This window comes from Delphinus delphis, chromosome X (genome assembly GCF_949987515.2).
Source record: "Delphinus delphis chromosome X, mDelDel1.2, whole genome shotgun sequence".
Taxonomy (NCBI): domain Eukaryota; kingdom Metazoa; phylum Chordata; class Mammalia; order Artiodactyla; family Delphinidae; genus Delphinus; species Delphinus delphis.
Genome location: NC_082704.1, coordinates 69,826,142 through 69,835,086, shown reverse-complemented (window position 1 = coordinate 69,835,086; position 8,945 = coordinate 69,826,142).

The following is an 8,945-nucleotide window of genomic DNA, read 5'->3' as shown; positions in this document are numbered from 1 at the left end:
TTTGGCCTTCAGCATTTCAGGCCTAGCCACATACCCCATCCCTAGAGTGCTCTTTTCAGCTGGGGAGGGGAAGAGGTGCTGGCTCCTTTCCAGAGATGCTTCTGTAGATGTGAGAGACTCTATGTATTGCCTTGTAACTCCTGCATCCTCAGGAGGGACAAAGGGACCGGGAAGTAAAGGGGGACCTTAGGACCCCAGGGAATGGACCCTTGGAGACTCCCATCCCCTCTTCCCCCTCACCAAGTGCCCAGGAGACCCCTGGCTCAGACCAGCCCAGGGCCTTGCCCAGTGGCAGGGGAAAGGGGCACCTCACTCCACCTCGAAGTCATTTGACTGTCCCCATCCACCCCACTGCCCAGATCTTCCACCACCCCTCCAGCTGCCCCTGCCGTTCGTCACAGGCAGCAGAGCTGGGCAGCTTTCTTACGCCATTTTCTACACTGTGCTTCATGAGTAGGACTTTCTTGCACTAGTTCCTATGACTGAGTCTCCAAGCTGGATTCCTAGTAGTCCCTGTCCCTTCCTCCCTCACCTGGCTATGGTTCAGTTGTCGCCCTTCCCCTGCCTCTGTGTTTCGGTGAGAGTCTCTGTATGTGTACCGCTTTCTGTTTTGTTGCACTGTGGGGCAGAAGCCTCTCTGCTCTTGTTTAACCCCATAAAGAAATAAATGGTAAGACTTGATGATAACCTTCCCTTCTTGGTTTTGTTCTGTGGTGTCAAAAATTGCCCAAGGAAAAAGTCTATGGCTTGGGGAGGAGGCGGGACCAGAGGATGCTGAACCTCTGTGCCACCGCTTGTTGGCTCAAGTCTCAGAAAAAAAGGGGAAACTCTGTAGTAGGCCATTCTAGAGAAGGAAATACAAATTCAACCCCCTGCAGGGATCAGGCAGATAAGTGTGAGTGAAGGAAGTGGGCTGGGCTGGCTGAAGTATGGACGCCAAGGCTGGAAGTGGTGACAAGTGCAGGGTGTGGATGTCTACAGGGGCAGCTCAAGCCCAGGGTTGACTTGTGGGAATGTGGGCCCAGCGTTGCCAGGTCTTCTCATTCTTCAAGGGACATCAGGACTCGAGAATTTTACGTGAAACCTCTAATTTCAAAATGTTGGCTCAAGTCTAAAAAAATCCCATATACCTCTGTGTGGGCTAAATATGTCTGCAGGCCCCACATGGCCTGGGGATTAGCAGTTTTTCACCTTCGTCACGGCCTTTGCTTCTAGTCTCCCAGTCTCATCTCTTGCACTCTGCCTCACCAGGCCCATCTTCCTATCCCAGGCAGGAAGGCGCTTGGGGAGCACAGGAGAGGTGACAGACAGAGCCCTCCACCACTGCCACCTTCTCACATACCCAGGAGAGGGGAGAGCATGAGTTAGTTGGGAGGGGATCTGGTGTCCTCACTGAGCTGCTGAATTCCTTCACGGAGAAAACCCAAGTCCCTCAACTCCCCAGAAAGCAGCAGAGCACGGAGTTTAGGGCGTGGTCTCTGGAGCCCGAGTGTATGAGTTCACGACTTGGCGTGAGTTCCCTGACTTTCTTGAGCCTTAGTGTCCTCATCTAGCAAGAGGGTTATTGTGAGACTTAGATGATGGACATAAAGCGCTTCGCACAACAGCTGGCATGAAGGAGCCGCTCAACTATTGATCATTATTATTGTCATCGGTCACCCGGTCTTTCTTCTCTTTCCTTGACCTCCACCTAAAACAGTCACCAAGTTCCGTCAATTCTCCCTGTGTAACATGCGTCAACTCCTTCCCCTCCTTTCCACCCGCTCCCTCTCAGCCGCTTCAGACTCTCAGCAGCTTTTGCCTGGACTACTACAATACCCCACAACTAATCTCTTCTTCAATTACTCCAATTTCGATCCATCTTCCCCAGCACTGCACACTTCGGCACTTAGGAGGCACGCCATAAATATTTTTGTGAAAGAACTGCTGCCGTAAAGCACACATCTAATCTTCCCAAAGGGAACATATTACACCCGTGAGCAAAAACATCAGATGGTTCCACATTGCCTGTAGAATCGAGTGTAAACTTCCCAGCATGACTTTCAAGGCTCTTTGGATTCTGATCCCATCCTACCAGTCTGAGGCTGTCACACACTCCCATCCCACCTTTCACTGAATGAGCTCTGCACCTTCTCACCTCCTGCCCTTGGCTCACATGGTTTCTTTTTCCCGGGATGTCCTCTCTCCATCTCTGTCCATCACTGCCTTTCAGAGTCCAGTTCAAATGCCACCTCTGCTGTGAAGACTTGCACATTCCCCCTCTCCCAAGCTGAACACCCCCTTGTCCTCTTCAGTACTTCTGTAATACTTTGTACCTTAATCATGGTACTTACCACATCCTGCCTGTATTTGGCTTATTCACTCATTCAAAACATACCTATCAAGCAATTACTATAAGTCAAGCACTATGCTGGGTGCTGGGAATAGCAATAAAATACAGACACGTTATAGATCCACAAGATAACATGATGTCATGTGTTCAGCAACCATCATATGCTTACTATAATGTTCAAGTTTTTGTCTCACCACATGTCCATGAGGGAGCCAGGCTCTCTTGGCCTTGAGCGTAGGAAAGAGAGGCAAGGGACTGGAGGAGGCTATATACCCACAGTGCTAAGGGAGTAAAGGGCACAATGGCTGTGCCAAGGAAGTGACCCTACCAGCCACACGTTGCCCTTTGACTCCTGGATTTTGCCCTGCAGTTGCTCCTCTGAGCGACCCCTTCACGCGCTGGGCCTAGGCCCTGGTGCTCTCCCTTCAGGGCAGTCCAGCTGCAGGCAGCCTCAGTCTCTTCCAGCCTCAGCATGTGCAGGAGGGGCGGCGGCAGTGACTCACACCCCTGGCCATGCAACAGAATCACCTGGAGAGTTTCCGCTCTGGTCCCACCAGCAGAGATTTGGATTGAATTAGCACAGGTTGGGATCCCAGCTTCAGTATTGTTTAACAGACTCCACAGGAGATTCTAACGTGCAGCCAGGCTTGCCAATCACGGGATGAAGCGATGGCTGGGGCTATGTGAAGTCCTTGTTATTCTCAGATAAGTGGTGCTAGAAAAAGGCCACTTACAATGAGTCCATTTGAAGTGGGGACCAACATTTCACAATAGAGTGGGGGAAAAGGAGGGAAGGGTTTGACTGGGACTTTATCTTGGAAAATAAAATTGGAAAGGTGAAAACATTTTTGTTTAAATTTAAAATGTGTAAATAATTGCACATATGCACTAATTCTTAGAATGAACAAAGAATGAATCAAGCATTGGGGGATAACAATTTTCCTGACTGACGTGCATGACAACACAATATTGACTTTTGCCACGCAATCATAAACAGAGTTTTGTTTTATTTTTCCAAAATTAGAGAGCTTCTTCAATTATCCCAAGGACCTCGTGTGATCCTTTGAGAGTTGAATCATTCTCTTTGAAGCCTTGATCCTGTCATTACCCAAGTCAATTTTCTCTTCTGCTGGTGGTAACTGGTCTCTCTCTGCCAAATTCCATTTATGAATGACTCCACATGACGTTAGAGATGGTCTTCTACGTCACTTTCATTGACTTCATGAAACCCTATATCTTTTTCGAGACCTTCAGTTTCACTCTGAAATATATTTGCATTGTGTAATACTAGCAATTAACAAGAGGCTGAAAAAGACCTTAGCATAATGGGTTTGGATAAACTGTATTAGGCTGTGAAATGGGGGGGAAGGGACTTACATGTAGGACTCAAAATAGTGAATTATTTGGTGCTATGACGGCTTTGCCTTTCATAAAGTCCCGTTTCCTTTTGGGGTTAATGTACTTATCTCTAACATAAAAGGATAGGGTTAGATGTCGTTATAAAAATTAAATAAATTAACTTAAACGAAGTAGTATATGTGATAGCGTTGAGCACAGTTCTTAGCACAGAGGAGGAATTCATAATCCTTGCTTTTCCTTCCCTCCAAAAACATTCTTAGATGTTTTGGACACATGAACAGAAATTACTCCAAAATACCTCTAGAGTCTGACAATTTCTCCCACCTCCATTGTCACCACGTAGACCAGGCCACCATCAGCTCTCTCCTGGACCACTGCAATGGCACTCTAACTGGTCTCCCTGCTTCCAATTTTGCATACACACACACACACACACACACACACACACAGTCCACCCACAGTGATCTTTCAAAAATGCAAATCAGATCATGTCTCTCCCCTGCCAAAACCCTCCAATAGTTTCCCAGCTTAATCGGAACAAAATCCAAACCCCTTACCATGGCCCACAGGGCCCTACATGACCTGTCACTTGCCTACCTCCAATCGCCCAGTACACTCCCTTTAGTTTCCTTCAGCCACCCGGCCTTATTTCTTTTCCTCTGATACACTCAGCTGACTCCTGTCTCAAGACCTTTGTACCTGCCCTTCCTCAGCCTGAAATGTTCTTCCCCTAGATTTTTGCAAGACTGACCCCTTCTTATTATCAGATGTCAGCTTACATGCCACTTTCTCCGAAAGTCCTTTCCTGACTATTCTGGGTATGGTAGTGCCCTTCCTGCCTGCAGATGCTCTATCATACCACTTGTTTCTATATGATCTAGTGCTGGTAACTATTTGAAACGATCTTGTTTACACATCGTCTTTCTTGTTCATTGCCTCTCTCTTCACTTGAATGTAAGCTCTGAGTAGACAAGCGCTTTCTGTCTGCTCCCTGTTTCCCCAGTGCCTTAGTAAAGTTTCACTAAGTGAATGGATGTGGATGCGGATCAGTGGTTCATTTGGGCAGGAGTGAGTGGTGGTCGGATGCGTGGAGTGGGTGGCAAAAGATGAAGCCTGAAAGACAGCCTGAGGTCAAAACATGGAAGGTCCTGAAGGTCAAGGTGGGAAATTTGAGCTTTACAGCGAGGCCCATGGGAAGCCATGGAAGATGGTTGAGCTTAAGAGGAGTATTATCAGCTGACCCGGAGGAAGAGTCATCTAGTGCCACGTGCCATATGGATTGGTGGGCGAAGCGAACGTAGGGTCTGGTTTAAGAGTCCATCAACCACTATGTGCCCCACCTTCGCACTCGCTACCCTCTAAGCCTTCCTCCGCGTACCTGGTCCACTCAACTCCCTCACTCTTCTGGGACCACGCAAGAGCCCTGACTGCCGTTCCCCGCCACCGGCCGCTGGGTGGCGCTGTGGCTCCTCCTACCCGGGCAGGAGGCGCCAGGGAGGCGGAGGCGCAACAGCCGAACCGGGCCTTGGCGCGGGGGTCCGTCGGCGCCTGCCCCGTGGGCTCTTCCTAGTCCGCCTCGTTCTCCCTCCTCCGCGCTGCCCCGCGTCCAGGCCCTTCCCGTCCCCGCCCCCACCCCAGCTAGTGGGACCCGCTTTCCTCCCCCTGTGGCTCTCCTTGGCTTTCCGACCCGCCAGGCCAAAGTGAGGTCGGGCGGAGCGCAGGGGTGGGTGGGGTCCAGGGGCGCCCTCCCTTTTCAGCCCATTCAGGCCTCAGGCCTCCCTGGACCCCAGGGACGAGAGAGAGCTCCCGCGGCCGCCGCCCTGAGCCGCTCGGCCACCCGGTGCAGCCAGGCCCGAGCTAAAGGGATGTCAGGGACTCAGGGATAGCCTTTTGGTGAGAAGGGGCCCCAGCCATGAAGGGGCCAATTCCCCTTTTGTGTTAACAGCTCTGCTTTTCCTCTCGGCCCCTGGAGCAAACAAGAAGCCAGTCATCTGGGACTCCTCCTTTGGTCGCTTCTACTCCACTGCTGTTAGCCCAGGTATCTGATATCTCTATGCGCATTCTATATCCTAAACTGATCCCTCCATCCTCACTGCTGTTGCCTGCCCAGTTCCTCATTACCTCCCAACAGGCCTCCCTGCCTCCAGCCTCCTGCCCTTGCAGCCCAGACTTCCTTGCACAGGACCAGGAGCCTCCTGGACCACCGGCCTGACATCTTGCCCCTGTAATGGCTCCCATTGTTTGGAAAAATGGGAAGCTGGCATTCAAGACCCTCCACTGACCTCACTATTTTAGCCTCTCCTCAACTTACATTTAGAGTAAAAGGCCTACCGCTGGTCGGGTGCCCCGAGTAGAAGAGGAGCTGGAAGGGGAAGTGAACACAGTGGGAGGCTCTGTGGGACTCTGTACAGGGCTCCATAGGCATCTGTTTGAACAGTGTTAACTCATGATCACACTGTCACAGCTGGAGGTATGCAGAGAACACAGCACCTGCCTCCCCTAGAACATGGGAGCATATCCATGTTTATTCCTTTGCCTCCTCCCTTTGTCTCCCCTGTCCCCTGGATCTGTTTTGCTCTCCTGCCAACTCCCTGTCCCCTTTCCCATCCACGTTGCCCACGCCTTTATGCCCCTCCTGCTGGTCCATGAGGCTTTTACTCATCAAAGGCACACCATCCTTTCACAAAGTGGTTGATGACATGCATGACCAGGTTTCTCTGTGATGCTGAGTCTCACTTTCAGCAGTTTTTTCTTGAGTAACAATATTCACAGATGCTAAGACTATAGGTAGCTAGACTCCTATACTGAATTTAGCCTTGTTGAACCCAGCACATAAACATGGAAATTAACATGGAAAAGCATACAAGTGAACAGGAAAATTGGCAAAGGCAGATGTATTGGCAAATAAAGCACTGATGGTTAATTTCAGGCTGCTTGCGCCCTTGAAATCCGTGCCCAGAGTTAGATATGGCTCATTCATGGTCTTAGGAGTGGCCTGATAGAAGAAAGAACTTGGGATCAAAAACATAACCCTGAGAAGGGTGGGATAAGAGGAGACAGCTCATCTTCCCTGACTCCATCTCAGGGTAGCTTCCCCGGGGAAATGACAGCTTCCTGTCCCCCAAACAAGCTCTACTGCTAAGAATATCCTCTTCCATTTGCTATGCACATGTACACACAGTGTCTGGTGCTCCTCACCATAACCCTGTGCAATAGGGACTATCAGTTTGAGTTTACAGATGAAGAAACTGAGGCTCAGAGAGGCTAAAAGCCCCACCTTCGCCCCCACCACCAAAAAAACCAGAGAAAGAAAACCATAAATAAAACGCAGAGCAAAAGGCCAGGACTAGAAGCCGAGATTCCAACTCCAAGAGCAGTGCCAGCACCCTCTCACCCACAGTTTGGTGACCTGTTTAGGACCCAAAGGTAAGCCAACTGGCCCAGGCCCTGTACCATCACTCTGTTCTCAAGAGCAGTTGAAAACACAGGTAGCGTTAGTGAAACAGAGGAAAGGGCTTTCACCTGGATCCTGGGCTGTGCTGACACCCTGCCTGGGTCTGAATGATGGCAGGGCAACTCAGTCAATATTGAGGTTTGCAGGATCAACAGAGCAAGAGCCAGCTTCTTGCCAGGTAGCCTCTAAAGCTGAGGTCTCCAACCGGAGGCTTCCAAAAGCATTTTGTCTGGCTTGGCAGTGTTGGTCTGTGCAGTGCTTAAATTTGACTTCAGTTTCCTCGATAAGAGGTTTAATAAGAGTGTTAAACAAAAGTTCAGTAAGAGTATAGTCATTAAGAGCATGGCCCGGGTTTGCATCCTGACTGTGCCACTTGTTCTGTGTGACTCTGGGAAGGTTACTTAAACTCTCTGTGCCTCACTTTGCTCATCTGTGAAATGGAGCTACACAATAGTCCTCTACCTCGTAGAGTTACAGCGAATATTGAGTTAGGATGTCTAAAGCACCTAGAACAGTGCCTGACATGTAGTAAGTGCTATAGACATGCTTGCTGTTGCTATTACTATTTTTATTGTATATAGATTAGGGAGAGTTCACATAAAATCCAGATTTCTATCTTCTTAAAAATTCAGCAGTTCTGACATTACTGGACCCCCATTGCCTGCTGGAACAGAATCTTCCCTCTTCAGATGGAGTGCACCATTGCTTAGTAAACTACTTGGAGAAGTCACTACCACACCACAGTCATCCACGTCCAAGTGTAATTAAGTCAGTTTCACTCTGCTCCTTCCTGCCCAGGCCACCTGGTCTACTCTGGTCTGCTTGGCTTTACTAGACCTCTACGAAGTCCAGGTTTGGGCTGCCTCCTTGGCACCTAGAGGTGAAGCCTTCTGGGGATTTCGGCTGAAGTGAAAAGGGGTTGGCAAGAGAAATGCACCAGAAGACCAGGACTTAAACCCTCCTTCTCCGAAAGCGTTTCTCCCAGTCATCTGGGAGGGAGCAGAGCGCCTACATCTGAGTAGGGCACCCTCCTTACCAAGGCCCCCTTCCTTTACCTGACCAAAGGTCCCCAATTTGATCCAACAGACTTCTTTCTTTTTCCTTTTTGTTTTTTAAAAGTCTGTGTGAAGCCCTGGACTGGTGTAAAGGTCCTGAGGTACAGGGAAAGCAAAGTAAAGGAGACAGAGCACCTGCCTTCTAGAGACTCACAGTATAGATTCTGAAAAAGTCTGAGTTGGAAAGAATCTGGAGAGATAACTGAATCTGGAGAGATAACTGGAGAGAATCTGGAGAGATAACTGAGGTGATGGCTTTTGCCCAGAGTTCTGTGGAGGCCTCGGGCTTTAGAGATGAGCTTCGGATGTTCTGCAAACATTGGATGTGTTGGTAGCTATCAGACAGCAACCAAGAGCCATAACCCTTCATTTCAAATCACTAATTTGATCAAAATCGCCCCATAATTCTGCTTGATTTACTTTCTACTAAGGCAAATGAGATAAATTTGAACTCAGTAAACACATTTCTATTCACAGAGCACTGCTTTGATCTGTTTTATTTAGTACGGTTCTGTTAAGATTTCATGAAAAGGGGGAGGGTTCAGCTGCCTTAGAAGGGTCTCCTTGTTTGGCAGAAAAGGAAACAGACCAAGAGTAAGGAAAAGACTTACCTAAGGTCACACAGCCTGGCAGGAGCAGAGTCTGGTCCAGAAGCAGGGGCCCCTGTCAACCAGTACTAGGCCATGCCCACTATACCTCTTAAGTATTGAATACAAAATCTGATTTAAGAATTGAGTTGGATTAA